At 46.5% G+C, this 15,095-nt stretch overlaps 1 protein-coding gene across 3 annotated transcripts in view; it reads right to left on the bottom strand.

Moving 5' to 3' along the window:
• C1QTNF1 (C1q and TNF related 1) overlaps window positions 1–15,095 on the bottom strand; it is a 57,617-nt gene that overhangs the window by 41,428 nt on the left and 1,094 nt on the right. For all 3 annotated transcript variants that reach the window (XM_053300309.1, XM_053300307.1, XM_053300312.1), the window contains exon 2: window positions 10,339–10,410. The gene's annotated coding sequence lies outside the window, so the exon portion shown is untranslated. The remainder of the gene's footprint in view (window positions 1–10,338; window positions 10,411–15,095) is intronic.

Below are 15,095 nucleotides of genomic sequence, written 5' to 3'. Positions count from 1 at the left end.
AGGAAGATGCTGAAAGGCATCATCTCATACTGCATGGGAGGAGGCAATGGTAAACCCCTCCTGTATTCTACCAAAGAAAACCACAGGGCTCTGTGTGCGCCCGGAGTCGAAATCGACTTGACGGCACACTTTACCTTTACTTAATCCCTACTTACCTTCTGTGCATACGCCTAGCAGAAACTTTGCACAATTTTTACAGTGGCACCTGCCAGCCAGCTCTTGCTTAGTGAGAAGACCCTGCCCTTTACTCAGTAGCCACAAAAGTAATAATGAAAAAGGGTGGAGTCTTCTTGGAATGCAAGAGCTAACCAGCAGGTGGCGCTGTGAAAATCATGCAAGGTCTCTGCTCAGCATGTGTACAGAGGATAAGATCACGCTAGGAAGTAGTGTGTAAGCTTGCAGTAGCATGTGTACAGTGAATAAGATTGGGTTTACATGCCCTGTAGTTTATTGCTGTCTGGAAAGACTCACAGACAGAGCAGCTATTTAGCTGTACTGAAACATTTCTAATTTCTAGAGCTGCTGTCGCCAGTATTTGATTACAAAATTACCTCTCCCCAGTGAACAAAAGCTCTATCCCCTCGCATATGTAGGTCATGGCTGCTAGGAAAGTACTGGAATAATAAGCAGAACTGCTTGTGAGTCACTGGGAAGAGCCAATCTATATATCAGCATGAAACTAGACCACTAATAACTCTCTGAAGAAAAAGGTTGCTTAAGTGGCTGACGACTTTTCACATAATGCAATATGCAAAAGGCTTGCTCACAACCAGAAGCACTTCTTCCTTCAAAAAGAATGAAAAAACAGCTGTGAGAAAGTCTGATCCTGATCAAGTCTGTGGTACATGGGGAGGGGAAGGCTAACTCCCCCCCCCCCGCACTGTTTCCCCACTACAGCTGCTTTAGGGGAGCGGGGAATTTTCAGTGGGAAAACAGCACAGCGTTAACCTCCCCCTCCTTGTGTTCCTGATCAAGATTGCTGCCCCACTGCTAGGGTTTTCCCCCCTGAAAGAAGAGGCACTTATGGAGGTTTTCCAAATGGTGATTTACTCCGGCTTCACTATGATTAGGGCTGGGGTGAGTTCAAATGAGAGGGGTGGATTTGCAGTGACTTCAATATGGTAACAGCAAGATCCTGTTCATACAACAGTATTATTCAGCTTTTTTCATGACCATTTATATATTACATCAATGTGTGATTTATGCTTCTTTCAAAAGTTACACTTTAGGGGAGTGTTGGCCATGGTTGTGTACAGTACTCCAGCATTTTTGTGGAGCCATTATGGCAAGACCCCTGAGATAAAGGGAGGGGTGGCTACCTGCCCGGGAGTGTCTTGGGGAGTGTTGGCTTCACCTGCCAACCTGGCAGGACTGTAGGGCAGGAGGGGTGGGCTTGGGTTAGACAGGCCACAGTAATCCCTGCCCTGCCCTTCTTTGCCTTCCCTTCCCATTGTTGCTTGGTGCCATCCAAAAAAAGCCGCCCCCCCCCCCCCCCGGCCAAAGCCTGCTCCTTTATTTAGGGGGATTTAATTTTTCTAGCTTCTTTGTGTTTACTACAGTACTATAGATAGTGCTGTGTGTATAAACAGACCACCCCTGGGACCATAGATCACAAGTAAGACAGAGCATAAATACATCACAGAGCATAAATAGACCACCCCTGACCACACACCCTTAAAGGCACTCCCTCCCCCACCCCCAGAGTTTGGTCTTAATTTCTTTTTCTTTTTTAAACTCAAGATGTCCGGGAGGGTGTGAGGCAGAGCCAGGAGAAGAATGGCAGGCAGAAGGAGGGAACATAGGAAGCTGCCATATACTGAGTCAGACCATTGGTCCATCTTGCTCAGTATTGTCTACACAGACTGGCAGTGGCTTCTCCAAGTTTAGGAACATAGGAACATAGGAAACTGCCATATACTGAGTCAGACCATTGGTCTATCTAGCTCAGTATTGTCTTCACAAACTGGCAGCGGCTTCTCCAAGGTTGCAGGCAGGAATCCCTCTCAGCTCTATCTTGGAGAAGCCAGGGAGGGAATTTGGGACTAGGGGTGTGCATTTTGGAATTTTCTTGTTTCGATTTGTATCCGAATCGAAACATCCCTGTTTTGTTTTGTACCCAAATTTTCTGAATCCGAATCAGCCCTGTTTTGTTTTGTAGCCAAATTTTCCGAATCTGAATCGATTTGGATTTTTAAAAAGGGTCCCAGGGCAAAAAGAGTGGGTGGTGGTAGTGCCCAATGGGTGGAAGCTACCACCCAAATTTCAAAGGAATTAGGCAAAAGGCTGATTTTTTTGGTGAATTTTTTAAAGTTTACACATCTTTAAGAATTTTCCCATAGGGAATAATGGGGATTCCAGCAAATGTATCGCTTCAAATCAAGGGGAAAGGGATGACCCAGAACAGAGTGTGGTGGGTGGTAGTGTCCAATGGGGGCAAGGAAACTTCCAGAATTATTTCAAAGGAATTGGGCAAAGGGCTGATCTTTTGTGATTTGTTGAAGTTTACGTGTCTTTAAGATTTCTCCCATGGGGACTAATGGAAGTTTCAGCAGCCCCATAATTCCACTTGGGGGGGCACTGGGGTTGCCCAGAGCGAGGGGTTGTGTAGTGCACATAGGGTGCCAACCACCCCCACCCCCACAAGCCTGTGGGGTACTGGGTTTTTTTGTTTCTGAGGTGTTCACTGTAGATTCTCTGGTAGCATATGAGATTTTCAGTGAAAAACAAGAATCCACTCTCATATGCTACCAGAGAATCTACACTCAGAACACCACAGAAACAGCAGAACCCAGCACCCCATAGGTTAGCAACCCTTCCCCTGGCCAATGTGGGGTCAGTAAAGAGTGGGAAGAAGCAAAAGAGCCAATGCGGAACAAGGAGGGAATTGTCAGCAGGTCAGCCCATGATTTAGGTCACTGATCAGAAGGCTGGAAGGGTGGGAAATTCAAAGAGATGTCAAACACAAAATGGAGACTGATTCAGAGATCACCACAAAATGGAGGTCCGAAACAACAAAACGTTCTGTAGCCGAAACAGGAACATTTTGTTTTGCATACAAAACTTTTGGATCTGGAAAATGGGTGTTTCACCCGAAACAGGCTGTTTTGGGTACAAAACGTTTTGTATCCGAAACATTTCGCACATCCCTACTTGGGACCTTCTGCTCTTCCCAGAGCAGCTCCATCCCCTGAGGGGAATATCTTGCAGTGCTCACACTTCTAGTCTCCCATCCAGATGCAACCAGGGCAGACCCTGCTTAGCTATGGGGACAAGTCCTGCTTGCTGCCTCAAGACCAGCTCTCCTCTCCGTCAAACAGTTCTTACTGTTTGCGGGGTGATGCTGCTTGCGGAGTGATGCTTCGAGGGTTGATGCTGCTGCTTGTGGTGGGTGATGACAGGAGGGGCCTGCTCCGCACATCGTCTTCACTACTGTGGGGTCACGCAGGCTCTCATTTCTGAAGGAGTCTGGCTCCAGCGCAGCCACCTGTGGAAGCTTAGGTAGAAGAAGAGGGAAGGCCCTCTCCTGTCAGGGAAGAACCTCTTCTTCTTGTGGCAATGGAGGAGAAGGTGTCATCAGCTGCTAGCCCCTCCATATTGCTCTCTCCATTCTCCCTGATCCTCTTGCAGTGCAACCCCTCCATCTGAGACTGAGGAGCATGAGGAAGTTATTCCAGTGGTTCCTGGACCTTCTCAGCCCCGGATGCAGGGCGGTGGTGATGGTGGCTCCCAGAGCCAACCAGCAGCCCCAGTACCTCCACTACCCAAACGGTCCCAAACTGATAGCAGGGACCATTTTCAGTTCTGCCCTGTTGACCCACACCATGCTGTCTGTATCTACTGCAGGCAGGTTGTGAGGGGAAAGGACCCCAAGTGTCTTAGGACAACAGGGGTGCTGCAGCACCTTTAACGGCATCACCTGGGAGTCCCTGGGCCTGCTAGCAGCCATAGGCCTGGTGTGTCCTCGGTTAGTGGCAAGGCACCTGCTCCTGCTCCTAAGCAGAGGAAGTTGGTTTAGTCAGTGGGCAAGTGGTCTGGTCACCCAGAGCCTCATCTCATCACCTGGGCCATTGAGGAGATGATCACTTGGGGCTACCAGGTGATGGAGAAGGTGAGCGTCTGCTGGCTGCTCCGACTGCTTGTCCTAGACTACAACATCTGCTCATGCACCATCTTTAGTGAGCGAATGGTGCCCGCTCTGTACTGGGCATGCAGGGGAGCCATGTTGGAGCTGCTGCATGCTGCAGCGCCTGACACCAGCATGCACTTTACTGCGGCTCTGTGGACCAATCCCAGTGAGAGGCATGCTGCTTTCCTGTCCATCATGGTGCACTGGTGGGGGCAGGAGAGCAAGGGGAGATCTGCTGCTGGTGGCTTGGCCAGCCCCTCCCATGCAGTGAAGCATAGGTGAGCTTTGCTGCATGTGGAGGTGCTGGACACTGACCATACGGCAGGTGAGCTGTCGGCGGCCATGGCATGCCAAGAGGGGGAATGGCTGTCCGGGCAGCCAATCTTCACTGAGGGTTCATGGCCACCAACAATGCCTCCAGCATAACTAGGGCAGCCAAGCAGGTTGATTTTGTATCCATCCAATATGTGGCTGCCACTCTGAAGCTGGTCATGCAGGATGTGCTTGGCCCTTCTGGGGCTGTGGCCAGGCGGCACATCCCCGCTGCAGGCACTGGGCACCATCCTGCTGCTGCCATGGCTGCTCTTGTGGAGTGGTGCCGCAAGGTTGAGTGTTGGCTCTTCCGGTAATCCTGGTGGAGAATTGGAAGAGCAAACTCACCAGAGCAGTAGACGTGATCGCTCCTAAGCATCCTCTCCAACCCACTTCAATAGTGGCACTTTGGTATACAGAAGAACTATGGGAGCTGAAGCAGCAAGACAGGTGACTGGAGTGCAAGTGGAGAAAGAACCGACTTGAATCTGGCAGATGACAACATAGGGCCATTTGAAGATCTATGCTCAGGCAATACGTCCAGCAAAAAAGCTATTTTCTGCACGTACTGCATTCACAAGCTCATGTCCAGCAGAGTTGTTCAGAGTTGTGAGAGGGCTAGTACATGTCCCTCCTCCCTTGAATCAGAAACTAGAACCTTCAATTACTTGCCGTGATGTTTTTAATGAGTTCTTTGGGGATAAAATATCTTGTTTTGGGGCTGACTTAGACTCAGACCCCATAATTACTGCAGTGTCTGATGCCGAGGTGTCCATCAACTCCTCCTATGCGGTTATGCTGGGTCAGTTTCAGTTTGTGACTCCTGAGATTGTGGACAGGCTGCTTGGATCAGTATTGGAGGAAACTGATTATCTAGACCCATTTCAAACTGGCTTCCGGGTGGGCTATGGGGTGGAGACTGCCTTGGTTGGACTGATGGATGATCTCCAATTAGGAATTGACAGAGGGAATGTGATTCTGTTGGCTCTTTTGGATCTCTCAGCGGCTTTTGATACTACCAACCATAGTATCCTTCTGGAGTGTCTGAGAGGGTTCGGGGTGGGAGGCACTGCTTTGCAATGGCTCTGCTCCTACCTCTCAGGCAGATTCCAGATGGTGTTACAGGAACATAGGAAGCTGCCTTATACTGAGTCAGACCGGTGGGTCCATGTAGCTCAGTATTGTCTGCGGCTACACAGACGGGCAGTGGCTTCTCCAAGATTACTGGCAGGAGTCTCTTTCAGCCCTATCTGGAGAGTCCAGGGCGGGAACTTGGAACCTTCTGCATGCAGATGCTCTTCCCAGAATGGTTCCATCCCCTAAGGGGAATATCTTACAATGCTCACACATGAAGTCTCCCATTCAAATATACATCAGAGTAGACACTGCTTAGCAAATAGGACAATTCATGTTTGCTACCACAAGACCAGATCTCCTCTCATAGACCTGATAATCACACACACACACACACACACACACACACACACACACACACACACACACACACACAGAGCCTAGGGACCCAGATAGCCCAGATAGACTCTAACAGCTACATCGAACCATGGCTCAGTAATACAGAGCAGTCTTTCATCAAGGGATCATGTAGCTGGGGGCTGTTCATTGATCTAAGGCTCCTTCTCTGTCCCACACTCTGACCAATTTTTCCTTTGCATTCCAGCAGGTGACAGATGGGAGAGGGAGAAGGTAGGAGAATCTCCTGGAGGATTGTTGGGGAGTTTAAGATGGAAAAAGAGGAAACAGAATGAAAATTGACATACAATAGAAGAGGAGAAATGGATCTTCTGCTTCTCAGCATGTTGACTTCCATGACATGATAATCCAGGAAAAACTAGAGAAAGAAATAGAGGAAAATCTGTACCTTGTGTGCAGGAAAAGCTACAGAACATGTAACAGTCTCCCTTGGAGACTGTTGCTCTTCAAAATTTGAACTTTTCTATGGCATCCCTCAGGGCTCCATCCTATCTCTCTGATGCTTTTTAACATCAACATGAAACTGCAAGGAGAGATGATCAGGAGATTTGGTGCAGCGTGTTATCAGTATGCTGATGACACCCAAATCTATTTCTCCATGTCAACATCATCAGGAGAGAGCATTACTTTCCTAAATGATTGCCTGGAGGCAGTGATGGACTGGACGAGGGATAACAAGCAGAGACTGAATCCAAATAAGACGGAGGTGCTTATTGTGCGGGTTCAGAACTTGGGAGGCAATTTTTATCTGCCATTTCTGGATGGTGTCACACTTCACCAGAAGGAACAGGTCACTCACCTGTTCACTCTGGAACAGTCTGGAATGCTTCTGGACCCAAACGTCTCTCCGGTGCCCCAAGTTGAGGCGGTGGCCAAGGGTGCTTTCTGTCAGCTTCAGCTGATATGCCAGCTGTGTCCATTTCTTGAGATAAATGACCTCAGAATGGTAGTACATATGCTGATACCCCCAGACTTGACTACTGCAATGCTCTCTATGTGGGACTGCCTTTGTATATAGTCCAGAAACTGCAGTTGGTACAGATTGCGTACAGACTAGGTTGGTCTCTGGGTCATCTAGGAGAGACCATATTACTCCTGTATTGAAAGAGCTACACTGGCTACCAATAATACAAAGTGCTGGTTATAAGCTATAAAGCCCTAAACTGCTTTGGCCCTGGGTATTTAAGATAATGTCCTCCTGGCCATGAGCCCAACCGCCCATTGAGATCATCTGGAGAGGTTCGTCAACAGTTGCCTCTGGTTTGTCCACTCTACGCAGGGTCAGGCCTTCTTTGTTGCTGCCCCAAGACTCTGGAATGCACTCCCTGCTCAAATAAGAGTCTCCCTATCTCTGACAACTTTTTAAAACTCCCTAAAGACTCACTGTTTCATGGTCACCGAAACTTTTTAACTTGACTGTGGTTTTAAATTGTTTTAAGGTTATTCTAATGAGTCATGAAGTCTGGCCAGACTTGGCAGTGGTTGCTAGATGGTTCCTCTCATGCTCACCAACCAACGCTCAGAGAGGATGTTCTCCCTGGCTGGGGGCATGGTGACATGGTAACACCCCATTGCTCATGCTTGGATGCTGACATGATGGAGTGGATGGTCTTCCTGAAGACCAACCTTCCCCTGCTGGGTTATCCCTAGCTGGCCATGGAGGGTGAGTGACTCATGGTCACACTGCAACACCACTGGCAATTTGCACCAACGTGGCCAACCCCAAACCCAGATATGCCACAGTGAGTCTGCCTGTTAGTGCTGCTGACACACACAGACACACATGTATGTCACCGCCATGGCTGGTGATGAGATATGGACTGGTGCCCTGACCCATGGGTCAGGTTGCCAGCCAGTGGCCAGTACCGATCTGAGGCGGTGGTGTTATCAAGACACAGGCAGGGATGTATGCTGGCTGGAAAAGAAGAGAAGAAAGAAGAGTTCTTCTCATGGTAAGCATCTAGAAGTTTTGTATGTCACTGCCATGGCTGGTGATGAGATATGGACTGGTGCCCTGACCCATGGGTCAGTTTGCCAGCCAGGGCCCAGCACCGATATGAGGCCATGATGTTATCCAGACACAGGCAGCAGGCAGCCAGGGATGTACACTGGCTGGAAAAGAAGATAAGAAAGAAGAGTTCTTCTCATGGTAAGCGTCTAGAAGTTTTGTTTCTTCTTGTCCATCAGGCCATGACTGCTCTGTCCTCCTGTCTCTCTGTGGCAGGCAGGCAGGATGGAAGGAAGGAAGGTTTGATTGCTATATCTATCTGGTTTTGCTGGATCTCAGATTGACAAAGGCAGAACTTGGGCCTGCGTGCATGTGTGCGTGCCTGCCTGCCTGCCTGCCTGCCTGCCTGCCTGCCTGCCTGCCTGCCTTGAGTTGTTGTTTGGTCTGTTTGTGAGATGGTGTTGAGATTAGAAATGGACAGTGGCAGCTCAGCTCTCTTGCTCTTTCTCTATAAAATCTTATTGGTGATTGCTGTGAGATGAGCTCCATGTCTGGCCCTGAGACTAACTTGTGCTTCACTCACTGCTCTGGTCTGCTATGCAATCTGTATTATGCATTGCAAGGTGTACTCACTCAGTCTAAATGTGGCTGAAGACATTGCTGTAATTCAGCTTATGGCTATGCTTGCTGCTAAGGTTGCTGTTGTGGCAGCTGTTGCAGTGCTGGAAAGTAAGGACAGAGTCATAACTGTGTGAGAGAGAGCAACTTGATGCCAGTGATGTTACTGCAACACAAGCATTGTGGGTAGCAGTGGATTCTGGGTCAGTTATTCTTTTGCTGGCCATCTTTGGACAGTGTGTTTGGCAAAATGTTTTGTTGTGGAGGAGCTGGACTGTGTGTGCTTCTTTTCTGCAGTGTTTTTTAAGGGTTACGGTTGCAAAATGTGTGCACTGTGACTCTGCTAGTTTCACCCATAGGAAACAATGGGGAATTTGAATCACTCCATTGTTCCCCATGGGCAGGCCCTAGGGCACCAAAGTGGGTTGGGTGGCAGGGCATAATGGTTGTTACCTACCACCATAACAGAAATGGGCACATGAATGATTTTTTTAAACCTAAACCCTCATAGGATCCTATAGAGGTTTGGGAGAAGGTTTACAAATAAATTAAAAATTGCCCACTTGCCCATTTCATTTGTGGGTTGAGTGGTAGGTAGCAACCACCATGCCCTACCACCCAATCCACTTTGGTGTCCCTAGTGCCTACCCATGGGGAACAATGGGGTGATTCAAGTTCCCCATTGTTCCCTAAGGACCACCGCCACTGAACTGTCAGGCAATGGCTCTACAACCCTATTGGCCAGAAATGGACAGGATGGATGGATGTAGTTGTGACTTGTGAACAAAGAGAGACCATTTCCACTTCAGTGTCCAGTGTTCCAACAGCTTGTTTCCCCCCAGTTCATCTTCTGATCAGTTTTGTACTTCTTAGTGATATGACGTAGATTATCTCTGACACAATAGCCCTGTTCAGACATTAGGTTGTACGTGCACACAAGTGTCTGTAGATACATGTTTTTGTGCAAATGATTGAACATGTGTTCACTTCAAAAGTGAACCTAGATACAGGTCCCTCAAATGCGGGGTACAGATAGGAAGTGTACTACTGTTCATGTGCTGATCATAACATGTTAATGACTGTACTTGTGTACAGATCTGCGTGCATACACTGCACACAGATTATATGTGCAATGAACATAACATATGAATAGGTCTAATGTTATAGGCTAAACTAAGGAGAGGAGAGCTGGTCTTGTGGTAGCAAGCCTGACATATCCCCTTAAGCTAAGCAGGGTCTGCCCTGGTTGCATATGAAAGGGAGACTAGAAGTGTTTGCACTGTAAGATATTCCCCTTAGGGGATGGAGCCACTCTGGGAAGAGCATCTACATTCCAAGTTCCTTCCCTGGCATCTCCAAGATAGGGCTGAGAGGGATTCCTGCCTGCAACCTTGGAGAAGCCACTGCCAGTCTGTGTAGACAATACTGAGCTAGATGGACCTATGGTCTGACTCAGTATATGGTAGCTTCCTATGTTCCTACGGGTATAGAGAATGACTGCTGCAGAAATATTGTTGGTCCTAAATATTGCTTTACTATCCATTCTCAAACTGGACTGAGAGATTAAGATGCTTTTTGGGGGGTTGGGTTTTGTCGTAGAGAACAGGCCAATCTAGTGCAGTTCTCTCTCTGTTCCCCTCAGATACAGCAGTGAAGTAACGAGTCATTATACTCACAAGAAGAATGAGGAAAATAGAATCTCTCAGTCAGTCCTGGTGCTTGGCAGCCACTGGATAATCAGACATGAAAAGTATTATGGGGCATTTACTGTGGCTGGAGAGAACTGGGCTTCACTTACTCTTTGAATATTAGTGTAGACATATGAAGCTGCTAGCTAGCTTACCTCTTCCAGTACTGTCTGCTTTGATGAGTGATGGCTGCCCAGGGTTATAGGCAGGGGCCTTTACCCAAGATCCTTTGAGAGAAATGAATGAATGAATGAATGAATAGCTTTATTACGATCATTGATCAGATGTACATAGACAAATAATACTACATTCTGATAAGAATTCAATCATATGAAGTACACCAACATTGATGGGATTGGGCTTGAGACCTTATGCATGTCAGACATTGCTCTGCTACTGAGCTATGTCCCCATTAGATAAATTAGTGGGTTAGTTCTTGTGGGTGAGCTAGTGGTTAGCTATCTAGCTGGGTGCCAGATTCTATCTCTCTAGAGTGAATGAGAAGGCAGAACTGATAACAGACTGCACTTTTCTTGACTCTTTGGGGTGGAGGCTAAAGATAAAGGATGAATGTAGATCTAGCCGTGGAGGAGAGAAGGCCCCAATGAAAGGTTCCACAGGGAGGGGCAGGGGGACGCATCAGTTTCTCATTTATGTTGCTCCCCTACATGACTGTAGGGAAATGAGGACTAGAGAGGGCCTAATAGTTCTCCCAATCCAGTGTTGGAAGGGTGGCCTAACAGGATGGAAATATGGCACTGGAAGGATGGCCTAACAGGCGTGGAAGCTAAAGTGCATCAGCTACCTGTTCTGTTCAACTGTCTACAAAGCTTGTCATAATCAGGGAGCCTCAGATGCTGCCTCAGACATCTCATAGTTGGGGCTAGGAATCTGATGTCAAGAGAGGCATAAACTGGACTCATCAGGGTCACCTAAGGACCTTACATTTAAAAAGGCCCACTGATTATCTTGCGGAGAACCACATCCACCTTACATTCAGTTAAGTGAACTACTAGCGTGTTGGGCTTAGATATGGAAAGCAGGCTTAACTCTCCTTACTGATGGAGCTAAGTACAAGGCTTCAAGCTTGTTCCTATTTCTCAGCTTGGCCAATTTCCCAGTGTTGCTGTGAGGCTAAAATACTGTTCTGCGCTCCTTGGAGGATGGGTGAGATTGGAGGAAGGTTAAATGTCACAGACAATAAAATAATAGTCTGGTAATAGAGGTAGCCATGTAATGGGAACTCCTAACTGCATGCTGCCTAACTCGTATCTACCCACAGACTATCTCCTGCTGGATACCCAGTCAGTGGTGAATCACAAAACATCTAATACCCTATTTATGTTGGCCACAGCTTTTTCTCCATTCATTTCCCAGTGGCCCAATGAGATTTCCAGCATGGTGTAGTGGTTAGAGTGCTGGACTAAGACCAGGAAGACCCGAGTCCAAATCCCCATTCAGCCATGAAACTAGCTGGGTGATTCTGGGCCAGTCACTTCTCTCTCAGCCTAGCCTACTTCACAGGGTTGTTGTGAAAGAGAAACTCAAGTATGTAGTACACCGCTCTGGGCTCCTTGGAGGAAGAGCGGGATATAAGTGTAATAATAATAATAATTTTTCCCCACTGTCACTGAAAGTTATAAAAGCTGTGATAGGGGCCTTTATCTACCTTCTTTTTGAAGTACCTGCCAGGCTTTCTCCTAGCCATCTTCCCATATGCAGAAAAAGGAAGACACACATGGTGTACATAAGAACATACATTTCTTCCACTAGAACAAGGAGTGAGAATGAGGCTGCATCAAGGGTGGCTGTAGGGGGGGAGCACCCCCTCAGAAAAAGTAGTTCCATCCTGTCCCCTGTCCCCCACCCTCCACCCCTGGCTGCCACCACCACTTCTGTTTCAGAAATCTAAAATATGGAACACAGCTCACCAACCCAGAAGTGCACTTTGCCCTTTCTGTGCCCCACTCAATTTCTTTCTTTCTTTTATTTTTAAGAAGAGGCATGCCACAAATTAGAAGGCCCCCTCAATCAACTTTGGACTGCACTGATCTTTTTACTTTCACAAGCAAAAACCTGAGGCTGTTTGGGACAGACAGTGGCTCATATCCTTTCCTCATGGCCCCATATGAAGCTCCAAAATGTCTCAAAAGGGATGCATCAATGGAAAGGGAGGGGCAATGTCATGTCAGCAACCACTCTTTTTGTCCTGAAATTGTACTTTCTTCCTTGTGTAGCCCTGAACTCTTTTGAAACACCTTGACTTCACGGCATTCCAAAAGAGGTGAGGCAAGTCCAGATTTCTTGCTTACCCCACTCCTTCTCTGCTCTGTTTCATAGGAAGATGAAGTGAACAAACAGGATAAAAACACAAAACAATCAATTGCTTTGTATCAAAGATACATTTTTAAAGGGAGCTAACACAAAATCAGATTTCACATCAAAGTTTTTGTACTTGCAAAGTTCATTTGCAGTCTAAAAAGGCTGCTTGTTTTATTTCAAATCCTTTTTATCATATGCAGGAAAACTTCAGAGTTATCTGACTGTAATCCACATAGATATTTGAGAGTTTTCCTTTATCCCATCCCCTCAAAACCCACTTATCACACTCCATAGACCTTTTGCCAGTTACCAGGCTGCCCATTTAAAGAAAAGCCCCCTTTTTGCAGCTGAATTCTGGATGTGTGGGGATAGTGGTGGCTGGTTGAGGAGCAGATTTGTTATCTCTGAACCTTCAGTTACTTAGACCATGAGCTCTTTGTTGGGATTGCCCTTTTATTCTGAGCCAGTGGAGATTTCACCATTATGGAGCCCTAATCCATGGCTAGGAGATATATATATCTCCTAGACTAGCTATATATTCCAATACACAGAATTAACAAAAACCATAGTGCACAGAAATATAGCACTATTCCTTACATTCAGAATAAGGAAGGAAGAAGTCCTCTTGCCACATTAAGTACTAACCAGTAGACCAGAGACACATGTTTCATAGGACATTGTAGTTGCAAAACTGCACATTGGGTGGCTGGTTGCAGCTCTCTCCAAGCCATTAGAAGCAACCATATGCAGGGAGAGAAGCCCGGCTCCAACACTTCATATTGTGAGTCCAACAGAAATAAGCCCTTTGTGCTTCATAGTCTGGTGCCCGACTACCACAGCAGGCAAACGCTGAGGACCACATTCCTAGGTAGGAGCCTGTCTAACCGGCATATCAGAGACTGTTTAAATAGGAGGATTTATAAACCTTTCCCAAAATGTAGTAGCGGCAGTGAATTGGTCTCAAAAGATTGTTAATTTTTGGCAGTCTTTTAGAAGGTCAATTTCACTTTCCAAGAAAATTTATGTTCTATTGAAATGTGTGGGGAGGGGGGAGAGAGATGGAGCAGCAGAACAAAGAGGTGTATGCTAAAATGTGGTAGTGCCTGTTTGTCATAGGGGGAGTGTTTTATAACTGCTTCCGTCATACACACAAAGAAATGTACATTTAACTAAAGGTTTATTCATCAGCAACTCCATTTTCTCCTTCCCCTTTAACTCCACCCCGAACTCTCTACAGGATCCCCAGTAGAAAACATCCAACAATAACAACAAAAACATAAATGATCACTAGACAGAATACAACAGAGAGTGAAAGAAAAAGAGTGTAATATTGAATGCAGACCAACACAGCTGTCAAACTCCCCTTCATGCTGACATGGTGTTCTGGAAATCAACCCAGCAAACATTAAAAAACCCACCAAAAACACAAAAGTGCAAGTTTGGGGAAAAGCCAAATTATCGGCAAAGTCCCCTCCACACATCACAGATAAGCATCAGAGCATATTAGAAACCTCTGTGTTTTTTTCTCAAAGGTCACTGAAAATAAAGGATTTATTTTACGCCGGACATAATTCGGGCTAAGCCAGAATTCACAGCCGTAATTGTACACTGCCCAGAGCCTCTGGATGGGGCAGTTCCGGAGGAGATTCAAAGTAACAGACACGTGTGTAAAAGCTCCAGGTGAAGCTTTAAGCTGGACACTTGATGATGAGCACAAATTCTTGTGCAAAATATGTGCCACCATCAGGCCTTAGCAGACATCCTGCCTGAGATACCAACACAAGCATGTAAGAAACTGATGATGCTTACACCAAGGCTTTATAGGCCCAGATGAGCCGAGATTGGACTGTGGAGTCAGCTGAGCTGACAGATACCATAGCTTAGGAGAACTAACATTCTCCCTTCCCCTTGCACTTGAATGCTTAATCATCTGGGTTTGCAAGGGGAAGGGAGAATGTTAGTTGTCCTAAGCTATGATAGCTGGTGGCATAGGTGGTCAGGTTCTGGGTCCTGATTGCTAGGTCCCCTCGTTTGAAACACACACTCTCCCTTTTTGTTTCACTCTCCCTATGGCAAACAGGCACTACCCTGTTTCAATAGTCACCTCTTTCTTCTGCTGCTCCATAGATCTCTCTCTATTATCCTGGAATTCTAAGGGCACTTTTAATATATGTGTTGAAGAGAATTTCAGCCTGTATAGCTATCCTTACCACTACAATCTTGCGACATGATATGCTATGCCTGACAAAATATCTTCTTTACCTTCATAAATAAAATCACAGGATTCGGCGTAGCATATTGTGGCGTAGCATATTATGGTGATTCTCTTTATTTAGCAAGGGGAGAGTAACTGGCCCTATCCAACCCCAGCACAGTACCTCCAGTGAATGTTGCTGGTGTCTATCATGTTTCTTTTTAGATTGTGAGCCCTTTGGGGACAGGGAGCGATCTTATTTGTTTGTTATTTCTCTGCGTAAACCGCCTTGAGCCATTTTTGGAAGGGTGGTATAGAAATCGAATTATTATTAATAATAATAATAATAATAATAATAATAATAATACAGAATTGTATTAGTGAGAATGGCTACAT

This window comes from Hemicordylus capensis, chromosome 2 (assembly GCF_027244095.1).
Source record: "Hemicordylus capensis ecotype Gifberg chromosome 2, rHemCap1.1.pri, whole genome shotgun sequence".
Taxonomy (NCBI): Eukaryota; Metazoa; Chordata; class Lepidosauria; order Squamata; family Cordylidae; genus Hemicordylus; species Hemicordylus capensis.
This window is presented reverse-complemented; position numbering and strand designations above follow the sequence as displayed.